We start from the raw sequence: 12,566 nt of genomic DNA, 5'->3' as shown, positions 1-12,566 counted from the left end.
TGTAGGTTATTTTCAGTGCGTAGCTATCAGACCACTAGTTTTCTTTCAAACGATCTGGAAACCATGGAAACGGCCGCATCACCTGCAGTTGTACCGTCTCGGCACAATTTCAAGTGTTAGAAAAGTTACATAAGCACAAAACAAATGTGACAGTTACAACATATAAGTGTTAAATCAATTCCCACTCTTCCCACTCTTCCGCTAAGACCGTGAATGCTGAATCACTGACAATAAACTTTTCTTCATATAGAAGATACACTAATGAAACAAGCCTCGGCAAAGGCACACATGTACAAGCACATGTGTGACGTGTGCACTTGTTCTTGATTTGGTTACATATTGCGCATGCTCCTCGGTGCTTTTTCCACACGACCCCATTCAAAACGGGTTCGGCAAACAAGAGAGACGCGAACGTCTGCCGAGTCCGTCTCGAACGGGGCCGGAAGAACACGAAGTCTGCCGAGTCCGTCTCGGACGGGGCCGGAGGAACACGAAGTCTGCCGAGTCCGTCTCGAACGGGGCCGGAGGAACACGAAGTCTGCCGAGTCCGTCTCGAACGGGGCCGGAGGAACACGAAGTCTGCCGAGTCCGTCTCGAACGGGGCCGGAGGGACACGAAGTCTGCCGAGTCCGTCTCGAACGGGGCCGGAGGAACACGAAGTCTGCCGAGTCCGTCTCGAACGGGGCCGGAGGAATACGAAGTCTGCCGAGTCCGTCTCGAACGGGGCCGGAGGAACACGAAGTCTGCCGAGTCCGTCTCGAACGGGGCCGGAGGAACACGAAGTCTGCCGAGTCCGTCTCGAACGGGGCCGGAGGAATACGAAGTCTGCCGAGTCCGTCCCGAACGGGGCCGGAGGAATACGAAGTCTGCCGAGTCCATCTCGAACGGGGCCGGAGAGACACGAAGTCTGCCGAGTCCGTCCCGAACGGGGCCGGAGGAAACTCAGAATGCCAGCTGAAATAAAACCATGGAGATGACACGTGCAGCTACCGGTTACATCAACCCATTCCTCAGCAGATTCTTCGTAAGCCAAACAACGTTTCATGGAAATATTTGAGAGGTTCAGGAAATAGTTCAACTGCTGTGCCCGAACTGAGTTGAGCGAATGTTCTTTCGATCCTTAGGTCTTCATCTATTTTCATTTTTTTTTTTTACATTTGAAACCCGTATTCATATCTGCCATACATCAACAAATGTACGGATACATTTGAAGCCCATATTCATATCTGCCATACATCAACAAATGTACGGATACATTTGAAGCCCATATTCATATCTGCCATACATCAACAAATGTACGGATACATTTGAAGCCCATATTCATATCTGCCATACATCAACAAATGTACGGATACATTTGAAGCCCATATTCATATCTGCCATACATCAACAAATGTACGGATACATTTGAAGCCCATATTCATATCTGCCATACATCAACAAATGTACGGATACATTTGAAGCCCATATTCATATCTGTCTATACCTGGAGCAGAACAGTCAAGTCGTCTGACTGAAGGTAAGAAAGTGAGAGAATATCTTCCAACAAGAGCAACTTAAACTGAATCTAAACCAAACTTGTTCGGAGAGGACCCGACAGGAATAATGACAAACAGGCAGCAGACTAGACATCAAGTGCTAGTGCTCCACTTCTACAGGTAGAAATCAGGGCTGATGACGGAACTGTGGGGTCGTGTGGCGCAACGGCAGAGCGCTCGACTCAGAACCAAGAGGTCCCGAGTTCGAATCCTGTCATGTCACCGATCTTGTGCCCCTGGGAAAGGCACTTTACACGACTTTCCTCACTCCACCCAGGTGTGAATGGGTACCTGACTTCGGTTGGGGAAAGTCATATTGAGGTCACCTGGCGGCGCCGAATGGCAGCCGCCCAGACCCTTGTGACAGTTTCACAAAATGCAAATGTGGATAAGATATTATATATGTTGTGTATTGTGTGAAACCCGTAATACCTAACATCAATTCAGCACTAGAAAGGCTGCCATTGCGGGTAATTTCTGACCAATAAAAAAACCATTATTAAACTGGCACGCGTACCTCCGCGGGGTCAGCAGGTTGTTCGTCCTTTTCCCGGACTGGTTTCGTCCCACGTCCTCTCGGCACGACGGGAGAAAGAGAAAGACTTACGATTGTCCCTGAGATTTCACCAGCGTTTCCGCGCTCCCTCCTCCACTGGCCGCAGCGTCCCAGTCCTGGCTATGCTGGGAAGACGAAACTCTATCATGGAGTTCTGCGGAGAAAATTCGACCATCAATAAAAGTAGAAAGAACAAAGACGCGCCGCCTCTTGGATCTATGCTGTCCTGTCCCTGCATGTTGATCAACGCGCGCCCAACGTTTGCTTGCCAGCCCAGTGAACCTAAACCTGCATTTATATCATCAGTAAGAGGATTTCAGACATTACCCGTTAGATCCCCGAGCAGATGTGAGTAGTTAATGGGTGTCCATTACCCGGTAGAGCCTCAGCTCTAATGCCGGATTGTAATAAGCCGTTGTAAGTAACTAGGAGCTTAGCGCGGACTTTCATAGTGTCACTTTTGGGCTGTACATGTCTTTCTGCCGTTAACCTGTAGTCATAGTTCCGCTACGGTGAGAATGAGGTTACATTTTATGGTGGCTCTCGAATTGACTGTCATGCCAGCTTCTGGTTTCGATTTTGCTTTCTGTTCGTCTTTTAAGGATATTTCGATATTTTGTGAACCCAATGCTACAAATAATTTGAATTTCGAAGAACTAATGAAGACGAATGAAGAAACGAGCCCTGACAGAAATATGCCCAGCTACAGTTTAAGCCGCACAGTTGTCAGTTTGCCTGCTTATTCCGAAGCATCTCGCTAGGCGGCGCGGCTGTGTTTTCCTACCATTCATTCATTTGCCAAAGCGATCAGAACGTTTGAGGCCATCCCTCGCCTTGGGTTTATATCAGGTGACGTTTTTATGTAGCTGCGCATGAAGGATGTACTTCTGCATGTGACGTACCCTGGAACAGCCGGCATGTGATCACGTGATTCTGACGTTGCGTCGTGATTAAAATGTGGATTGATTTTAAATAAACGTCTGACCCCTCCGTTCGGGGGGGGGGGGGGGGGGGGATAAAGATGGCGCTGGAAGTCAGGGGGGGTGTAATTACAAAGATTGTGTGTGTGTGTGTGTGTGCGTGCGTGCGTGCGTGTGTGTGTGTGTGTGTGTGTTTGTGTGTGTGTGTGTGTGTGTGTGTGTGTGTGTGTGTGTGTGTGTGTATTCGTAACCATCTTTTACTTTCAAGCGATTGAGAACTCCTGGCTTGCAACACATCAAAATGACTGCCCTGAGAATGTCTTGTCCGTGATGTTGACTGATTCCCGGCTGATTCCTGGCGACATTTTCCCACCGCTGGCCGCGCGGTAATGTGCCCCCTGTCACGTCCGGTGCCCCCGCTGACCCCGCTGACCCAGAGAGCACTATGGATCAATTATTGAGGTGGCGCTATCGACAATCATGTCAATCTTATGAAACCGGGTTATTTGAAATGTTGCTGCGGTGAAAGGAGAAGGGAAGATCAGTTAGGGACTGTACGATATTTAGCGATATTCCTCGTCGGAAGGTCGGGTTAAAAATATTTCTTGTCCCTCCACCGAGGTCAATGTTTTTCTTATAGCTAGGCCCTCCGCCCCAAGCCAGGAAAAAAAATTCCTAGGCCCCCCTCCGATCCACTATTGAAAAATATTGAAGACGGCAAGAAAGTCACTGCGCTGCCGTTTGGAAGTGTCCTTCGCGTTGTGCTCTAGATACGATCCCACCAGCCAAGCAGATCTCTAAGTTAGGCACCCATACACAAACAGGCAAACTGAATGGCTCGGAGCCCATGTTACAGGTTTGCATATATGCTTAGAGGCTAATCCACCATCTACTAAATAAATGTATAAGGAGAAATTCAAACTCTACAACTGGGTAAATATTCGGAGATTTATTTCCGGACGTTTCGAGTGACATCCATCACTCTTCTTCAGCGTCACTAAAGTGAACTAGCAGAACTAACCAGTACTTATATACAATGACTAGAAAAACCGGTTTTTACATGGCAAATCACACAGTCATGCATAAGCGACATTGTAATGTAAAATTGGATGTCTAACCTTCACAAACGTACTTCATAAATGCTGCCACTGTATGTAAGTGGCATCGTAAAAGTACTTAATATGTGATTTGCGCCGCGCCCGCGCGCCCCTTTTTGATCCTTTATACAGCGCCTTGCAAACTCGTGGGGTCTGAGCGGCAAGCCGGAAACTATTCAGGCATCTCACACATTTGGATTTACATTCATAAGTTCTGAAACATTCATATTCATCGGGAATGCTAACCGTCTGAACGCCATTTCAACATAACATAAACAATACAATCGGCTCAGAATCGATTATCATGGATCCGCAATTTCGCCAATGGGTGGCGAGTGATTCTTATCTGATTAACTTTTCGTCATCATCATCAAAGATACATATTACCATCTTGCCCAGGAATTGAATGATATTCCATTTATTTGGGCATTTGAATTGGGTGTGTAGCCTAAATCGTGTGCACACCTAAATCCCGAGTCTATGTTAGGGTGGTGCACGTGTATGTGCACACCTAAATCCCGAGTCTATGTTAGGGCGGTGTACGTGTATGTGTGCACCTAAATCCCGAGTCTATGTTAGGGCGGTGTGTATGTGCACACTTAAATCCCGAGTCTATGTTAGGGCGGTGTGCGCACATAAATCCTGAGTCTATGTTAAGGCGGTGTGTGTGCGCACCTAAATCCCGAGTCTATGTTAGGGCGGTGTGTGTGTGTGCACCTAAATCCCGAGTCTATGTTAGGGCGGTGTGTGTGCACCTAAATCCCGAGTCTATGTTAGGGCGGTGTGTGTGTGTGCACCTAAATCCCGAGTCTATGTTAGGGCGGTGTGTGTGTGTGCACCTAAATCCCGAGTCTATGTTAGGGCGGTGTGTGTGTGTGCACCTAAATCCCGAGTCTATGTTAGGGCGGTGTGTGTGCACCTAAATCCCGAGTCTATGTTAGGGCGGTGTGTGTGTGTGCACCTAAATCCCGAGTCTATGTTAAGGCGGTGTGTGTATGTGCACACCTAAATTCCGAGTCTATGTTAGGGCGGTGTGTGCGCACATAAATCCTGAGTCTATGTTAAGGCGGTGTGTGCGCACATAAATCCTGAGTCTATGTTAAGGCGGTGTGTGTGCGCACCTAAGTCCCGAGTCTATGTTAGGGCGGTGTGTGTGTGTGCACCTAAATCCCGAGTCTATGTTAGGGCGGTGTGTGTGTGCGCACCTAAATGCCGAGTCTATGTTAGGGCGGTGTGTGTGTGCGCACCTAAATGCCGAGTCTATGTTAGGGCGGTGTGTGTGTGCGCACCTAAATGCCGAGTCTATGTTAGGGCGGTGTGTGTGTGCGCACCTAAATGCCGAGTCTATGTTAGGGCGGTGTGTGTGTGTGCACCTAAATCCCGAGTCTATGTTAGGGCGGTGTGTGTGCACCTAAATCCCGAGTCTATGTTAGGGCGGTGTGTGTGTGTGCACCTAAGTCCCGAGTCTATGTTAAGGCGGTGTGTGTGTGCGCACCTAAATCCCGAGTCTATGTTAGGGCGGTGTGTGCGCACATAAATCCTGAGTCTATGTTAAGGCGGTGTGTGCGCACATAAATCCTGAGTCTATGTTAAGGCGGTGTGTGTGCGCACCTAAGTCCCGAGTCTATGTTAGGGCGGTGTGTGTGTGTGCACCTAAATCCCGAGTCTATGTTAGGGCGGTGTGTGTGTGCGCACCTAAATGCCGAGTCTATGTTAGGGCGGTGTGTGCGCACCTAAATCCCGAGTCTATGTTAGGGCGGTGTGTGTGTGTGCACCTAAATGCCGAGTCTATGTTAGGGCGGTGTGTGTGTGCACATAAATCCCGAGTCTATGTTAGGGCGGTGTGTGCGCACCTAAATCCCGAGTCTATGTTAGGGCGGTGTGTGCGCACATAAATCCTGAGTCTATGTTAAGGCGGTGTGTGTGCACCTAAATCCCGAGTCTATGTTAGGGCGGTGTGTGTGCACATAAATCCCGAGTCTATGTTAGGGCGGTGTGTATGTGTGCACCTAAATCCCGAGTCTATGTTAGGGCGGTGTGTGTGTGTGCACCTAAATCCCGAGTCTATGTTAGGGCGGTGGGTGCGCACATAAATCCCGAGTCTATGTTAGGGTGGTGTGTGTGCACATAAATCCCGAGTCTATGTTAGGGCGGTGTGTATGTGTGCACCTAAATCCCGAGTCTATGTTAGGGCGGTGTGTGTGTGTGCACCTAAATCCCGAGTCTATGTTAGGGCGGTGTGTGTGTGTGCACCTAAATCCCGAGTCTACTAGTATGTTAGGGCGGTGTGTGCACACCTAAATCCCGAGTCTATGTTAGGGCGGTGTACGTGTGCACACCTAAATCCCGAGTCTATGTTAGGGCGGTGTGTGCACACCTAAATCCCGAGTCTATGTTAGGGCGGTGTGTGTGCGCACCTAAGTCCCGAGTCTATGTTAGGGCGGTGTGTGTGTGTGCACCTAAATCCCGAGTCTATGTTAGGGCGGTGTGTGTGTGTGCACCTAAATCCCGAGTCTATGTTAGGGCGGTGTGTGTGTGTGCACCTAAATCCCGAGTCTACTAGTATGTTAGGGCGGTGTGTGCACACCTAAGTCCCGAGTCTATGTTAGGGCGGTGTGTGTGTGTGCACCTAAATCCCGAGTCTATGTTAGGGCGGTGTGTGTGTGTGCACCTAAATCCCGAGTCTATGTTAGGGCGGTGTGTGTGTGTGCACCTAAATCCCGAGTCTACTAGTATGTTAGGGCGGTGTGTGCACACCTAAATCCCGAGTCTATGTTAGGGCGGTGTGTGTGTGTGCACCTAAATCCCGAGTCTATGTTAGGGCGGTGTACGTGTGCACACCTAAATCCCGAGTCTATGTTAGGGCGGTGTGTGCACACCTAAATCCCGAGTCTATGTTAGGGCGGTGTGTGTGCGCACCTAAGTCCCGAGTCTATGTTAGGGCGGTGTGTGTGTGTGCACCTAAATCCCGAGTCTATGTTAGGGCGGTGTGTGTGTGTGCACCTAAATCCCGAGTCTATGTTAGGGCGGTGTGTGTGTGTGCACCTAAATCCCGAGTCTATGTTAGGGCGGTGTGTGTGCACCTAAATCCCGAGTCTATGTTAGGGCGGTGTGTGTGTGTGCACCTAAATCCCGAGTCTATGTTAGGGCGGTGTGTGTGTGTGCACCGAAATCCCGAGTCTACTAGTATGTTAGGGCGGTGTGTGCGCACATAAATCCCGAGTCTATGTTAGGGCGGTGTGTGTGTGTGCACATAAATCCTGAGTCTTTGTTAAGGCGGTGTGTGTGTGTGCACCTAAATCCTGAGTCTATGTTAGGGCGGTGCATGTGCGCACCAGATGAAATTACACCTAAGTCCGTGAGTAATTCGAAGCTTACAGACGATCCTTCCAATTCATCAAGATTGCGGCCGTTAAACCGTTCCGTCATGTAGAGAGCAGCGTCAGTACGGCGTCTGCGCCGCTGCGTGGGACAGAAAAGGCATAAAACTAGACGATCACCGGCGCCGTCCCATAGAATTGGAAAGGGTCAATTTCCCTGTAATGCGTTTGAGCTGGGCGCCACGAAGCGTGACACCTGGACTGATAGGATAATAACGGCGCTGCGTTTGGTTTATACGTGCGCAAGTTGGGATCGATGCGGACAGGAGCCTCCCTATCCCGTGTGGCAGCCTGACCTGCGCCGGTCAGGAGCCTCCCTATCCCCGTGCGGCAGCCTGACCTGCGCCGGTCAGGAGCCTCCCTATCCCCGTGCGGCAGCCTGACCTGCGCCGGCAGGAGCATCCCTATCCCCGTGTGGCAGCCTGACCTGTGCCGGTCAGGAGCCTCCCTGTCCCCGTGTGGCAGCCTGACCTGCGCCGGTCAGGAGCCTCCCTATCCCCGTGTGGCAGCCTGACCTGCGCCGGGCAGGAGCCTCCCTGTCCCCGTGTGGCAGCCTGACCTGCGCCGCTCAGGAGCCTCCCTATCCCCGTGTGGCAGCCTGACCTGCGACGGTCAGCTCCGGTCCCTCCAGGTGTTGCAATTTGCTGTGGCATTTTCCAGGGACGCTCCAAACGCCTCCACAGTGGGAGCAGTAATTTGTTTTCAATGTTGATTTTCCGTGAATTGTAATTTTTAGGGAATTCATCAATGTTGACGTTCTAGGAATGTTGATTTTAAAGGAATGTTGATTTCATAGGAATGTTGATTTTATAGGAATGTTGATTTTATAGGAATGTTGGTTTTCCGGGAATGTTGATTTTCAGGAAACATGAATTTTTGGGCAATGCTGATTGTCGGTGAATAGTTTTTTTCTGGAGATATCAATTTTCGGGAAATGCTAATTCCGGAAATATTGATTCATGACTATTTTTTGGAATGTTGATTTCCTCGAATACCCGATGGCCCAGTGGACAAACCAGCAACAGCAGATTCCCGGAAGCTCCGACCAAAACTGCAGTTTCCGGGCTTTACACGTCTGGACTGAACCGAGAGAGGAAATATTGCTACTGTCGTAATTCCAGCAATGGCTACTGAATGGGACCTGTATTGTTCATTCATATTAGAAAAAGGATCCATTAATCATGCACACAAACACAGGCGGCTCTCTTTTGTTCCGTACACTTTAACCACAAATTGCTGGATGGATGGTGTCGTGTGCATCGGCCTCTGTGCTGCCTGGAGGTTCCTTCCCTGGAAACCATATAAACAAACAAACAAACTTCTGCACCCATCCCCTCGTGTCTGTACTTGGTCGTGTAAAAACCTCCCGCCCCGCCAATGCACTGCAGGTAAGTCCCGGGCCAATACACTGCAGGTACCCCCCCCCCCCCCCCCCCCCGTCCTGCCAGTGCACTGCAGGTAAACCCCCGCCAATGCACTGCAGGTAAGTCCCGGGCCATTCCCGAGCTACTGTAATCTCCTTAGTCCCTTCAGATCGTAGAGCTGCCGGCTAGCTGAGATTTGTGAGACGCAAAATATCTTCAGGAGCCGGAACTTCCGCCTTCTGCTTGGCGTCCCAGGAGTCGGATTTGGCTTGACTTTCCATAACATTAGTATATCTTAGAGTCCCGCGTTGACATGATAACCGAGGCGCTTCTCTCCCCCCCGCGTTAACATGATAACCGAGGCGTTTCTCTCCTCCCCGCGCTAACGTGATGACCGAGGCGTTTCTCTCCTCCCCGCGCTAACATGATAACCGAGGCGTTTCTCTCCTCCCGCGTTAACATGATAACCGAGGCGCTTCTCTCCTCCCCGCGCTAACATGATAACCGAGGCGTTTCTCTCCTCCCCGCGTTAACATGATAACCGAGGCGTTTCTCTCCTCCCCGCGTTAACATGATAACCGAGGCGCTTCTCTCCTCCCCGCGTTAACATGATAACCGAGGCGTTTCTCTCCTCCCCGCGTTAACATGATAACCGAGGCGTTTCTCTCCTCCCCGCGTTAACATGATAACCGAGGCGCTTCTCTCCTCCCCGCGTTAACATGATAACCGAGGCGTTTCCCTCCTCCCCGTGCTAACATGATAACCGAGGCGTTTCTCTCCTCCCCGCGTTAACATGATAACCGAGGCATTTCTCTCCTTCCCGCGTTAACATGATAACCGAGGCGTTTCTCTCCTCCCCGCGTTAACATGATAACCGCGGCGTTTGTCTCCTCCACGCGTTAACATGATAACCGAGGCGTTTCTCTCCTCCCCGCGTTCACATAATAACCGAGGCGTTTGTCTCCTTCCCGCGTTAACATGATAACCGAGGCGTTTCCCTCCTCCCCGCGCTAACATGATAACCGAGGCGTTTCTCTCCTCCCCGCGCTAACATGATAACCGCGGCGTTTCTCTCCTCCCCGCGTTCACATAATAACCGAGGCGTTTCTCTCCTCCCCGCGTTAACATGATAACCGCGGCGTTCTCTCCTCCCCGCGTTAACATGATAACCGCGGTGTTTCTCTCCTTCCCGCGTTAACATAATAACCGAGGCGTTTCTCTCCTCCCCGCGTTAAGATGATAACTGAGGCGCTTCTCTCCTAGATCCTCCCCGCGTTTACTTGATAACCGAGGTGTTTCTCTCCTTCCCGCGTTAACATGATAACCGAGGCGTTTCTCTCCTAGATCCTCCCCGCGTTTACATGATAACCGAGGTGTTTCTCTCCTTCCCGCGTTCACATGATAACCGAGGCGTTTCTCTCCTCCCCGCGCTAACATGATAACCGAGGCGTTTCTCTCCTAGATCCTCCCCGCGTTTACATGATAACCGAGGCGTTTCTCTCCTCCCCGCGTTAACATGATGACCGCGGCGTTTCTCTCCTCCCCGCGTTTACATGATAACCGAGGCGTTTCTCTCCTCCCCGCGTTAACATGATGACAGCGGCGTTTCTCTCCTTCCCGCGTTAACATCATGATAACCGAGGCGTTTCTCTCTCCTCCCCGCGTTAACATGATAACCGAGGCGTTTCTCTCCTCCCCGCGTTTACATGATAACCGAGGCGTTTCTCTCCTAGATCCTCCCCGCCTTTTACATGATAACCGAGGCGTTTCTCTCCTTCCCGCGTTAACATGATAACCGAGGCGTTTCTCTCCTACATCCTCCCCGCGTTAACATGATAACCGAGGCGTTTCTCTCCTCCCCGCGTTAACATGATAACCGAGGCGTTTCTCTCCTCCCCGCGTTAACATGATAACCGAGGCGTTTCTCTCCTTCCCGCGTTAACATGATAACCGAGGCGTTTCTCTCCTAGATCCTCCCCGCGTTAACATGATAACCGAGGCGTTTCTCTCCTCCCCGCGTTAACATGATAACCGAGGCGTTTCTCTCCTAGATCCTCCCCGCGTTAACATGATAACCGAGGCGTTTCTCTCCTTCCCGCGTTAACATGATAACCGAGGCGTTTCTCTCCTTCCCGCGTTTACATGATAACCGAGGCGTTTCTCTCCTTCCCGCGTTAACATGATAACCGAGGCGTTTCTCTCTCCTCCCCGCACTAACATGATAACCGAGGCGTTTCTCTCCTCCCCACGCTAACATGATAACCGAGGCGTTTCTCTTCTCCCCGCGTTAACATGATAACCGAGGCGTTTGTCTCCTCCCCGCGTTAACATGATAACCGTGGCGTTTCTCTCCTCCCCGCGCTAACATGATAACCGAGGCGTTTCTCTCCTTCCCGCGTTAACATGATAACCGAGGCGTTTCTCTCTCCTCCCCGCGTTAACATGATAACCGAGGCGTTTCTCTTCTCCCCGCGTTAACATGATAACCGAGGCGTTTCTCTTCTCCCCGCGTTAACATGATAACCGAGGCGTTTCTCTCCTAGATCCTCCCCGCCTTTTACATGATAACCGAGGTGTTTCTCTCCTTCCCGGCTTAACATGATAACCGAGGCGTTTCTCTCCTACATCCTCCCCGCGTTAACATGATAACCGAGGCGTTTCTCTCCTCCCCGCGTTAACATGATAACCGAGGCGCTTCTCTCCTAGATCCTCCCCGCGTTTACATGATAACCGAGGTGTTTCTCTCCTGACCGCGTTAACATGATAACCGAGGCGTTTCTCTCCTAGATCCTCCCCGCGTTAACATGATAACCGAGGCGTTTCTCTCCTTCCCGCGTTTACATGATAACCGAGGCGTTTCTCTCCTTCCCGCGTTAACATGATAACCGAGGCGTTTGTCTCCTCCCCGCACTAACATGATAACCGAGGCGTTTCTCTCCTCCCCACGCTAACAGGATAACCGAGGCGTTTCTTTTCTCCCCGCGTTAACATGATAACCGAGGCGTTTGTCTCCTCCCCGCGTTAACATGATAACCGAGGCGTTTCTCTCCTCCCCGCGCTAACATTATAACCGAGGCGTTTCTCTCCTAGATCCTCCCCGCGTTTACATGATAACCGAGGCGTTTCTCTCCTTCCCGCGTTAACATGATAACCGAGGCGTTTCTCTCCTCCCCGCGTTAACATGATAACCGAGGCGTTTCTCTCCTCCCCGCGCTAACGTGATGACCGAGGCGTTTCTCTCCTCCCCGCGTTTACATGATAACCGAGGCGTTTCTCTCCTCCCCGCGTTAACATGATAACCGAGGCGTTTGTCTCCTCCTCCCTCGTTAACATGATAACCGAGGCGTTTCTCTCCTCCCCGCGTTTACATGATAACCGAGGCGTTTCTCTCCTCCCCGCGTTTACATTATAACCGAGGCGTTTGTCTCCCCTCCTCCCCTGCCCTGATTCTGCAGGTTACCGTGTCTACAGGAGAGCATCTACCCTCCACAGCTACATTTAGCAAGGCCGGCTTCTCATATTGCCGTTTCTGTTGGTTACATACCGTTTTCTGATTGCCACATTTATACCCTGCTCTGATATCCCCGTTGCAACATTGACGTAGGCTGATATTTCCCACGGGACGGCCCATCCTAATAGCTGCATCAGAACCGCTACATGGAGATGACTACATTAGAAGTGCTACATGAGAATGACTACACAAGAAGTGCT

This window comes from Branchiostoma lanceolatum, chromosome 1 (assembly GCF_035083965.1).
Source record: "Branchiostoma lanceolatum isolate klBraLanc5 chromosome 1, klBraLanc5.hap2, whole genome shotgun sequence".
Classification (NCBI taxonomy): Eukaryota; Metazoa; Chordata; class Leptocardii; order Amphioxiformes; family Branchiostomatidae; genus Branchiostoma; species Branchiostoma lanceolatum.
The sequence above is the reverse complement of the archived record's forward strand: the minus strand, read 5'-3'. Positions refer to the sequence as shown.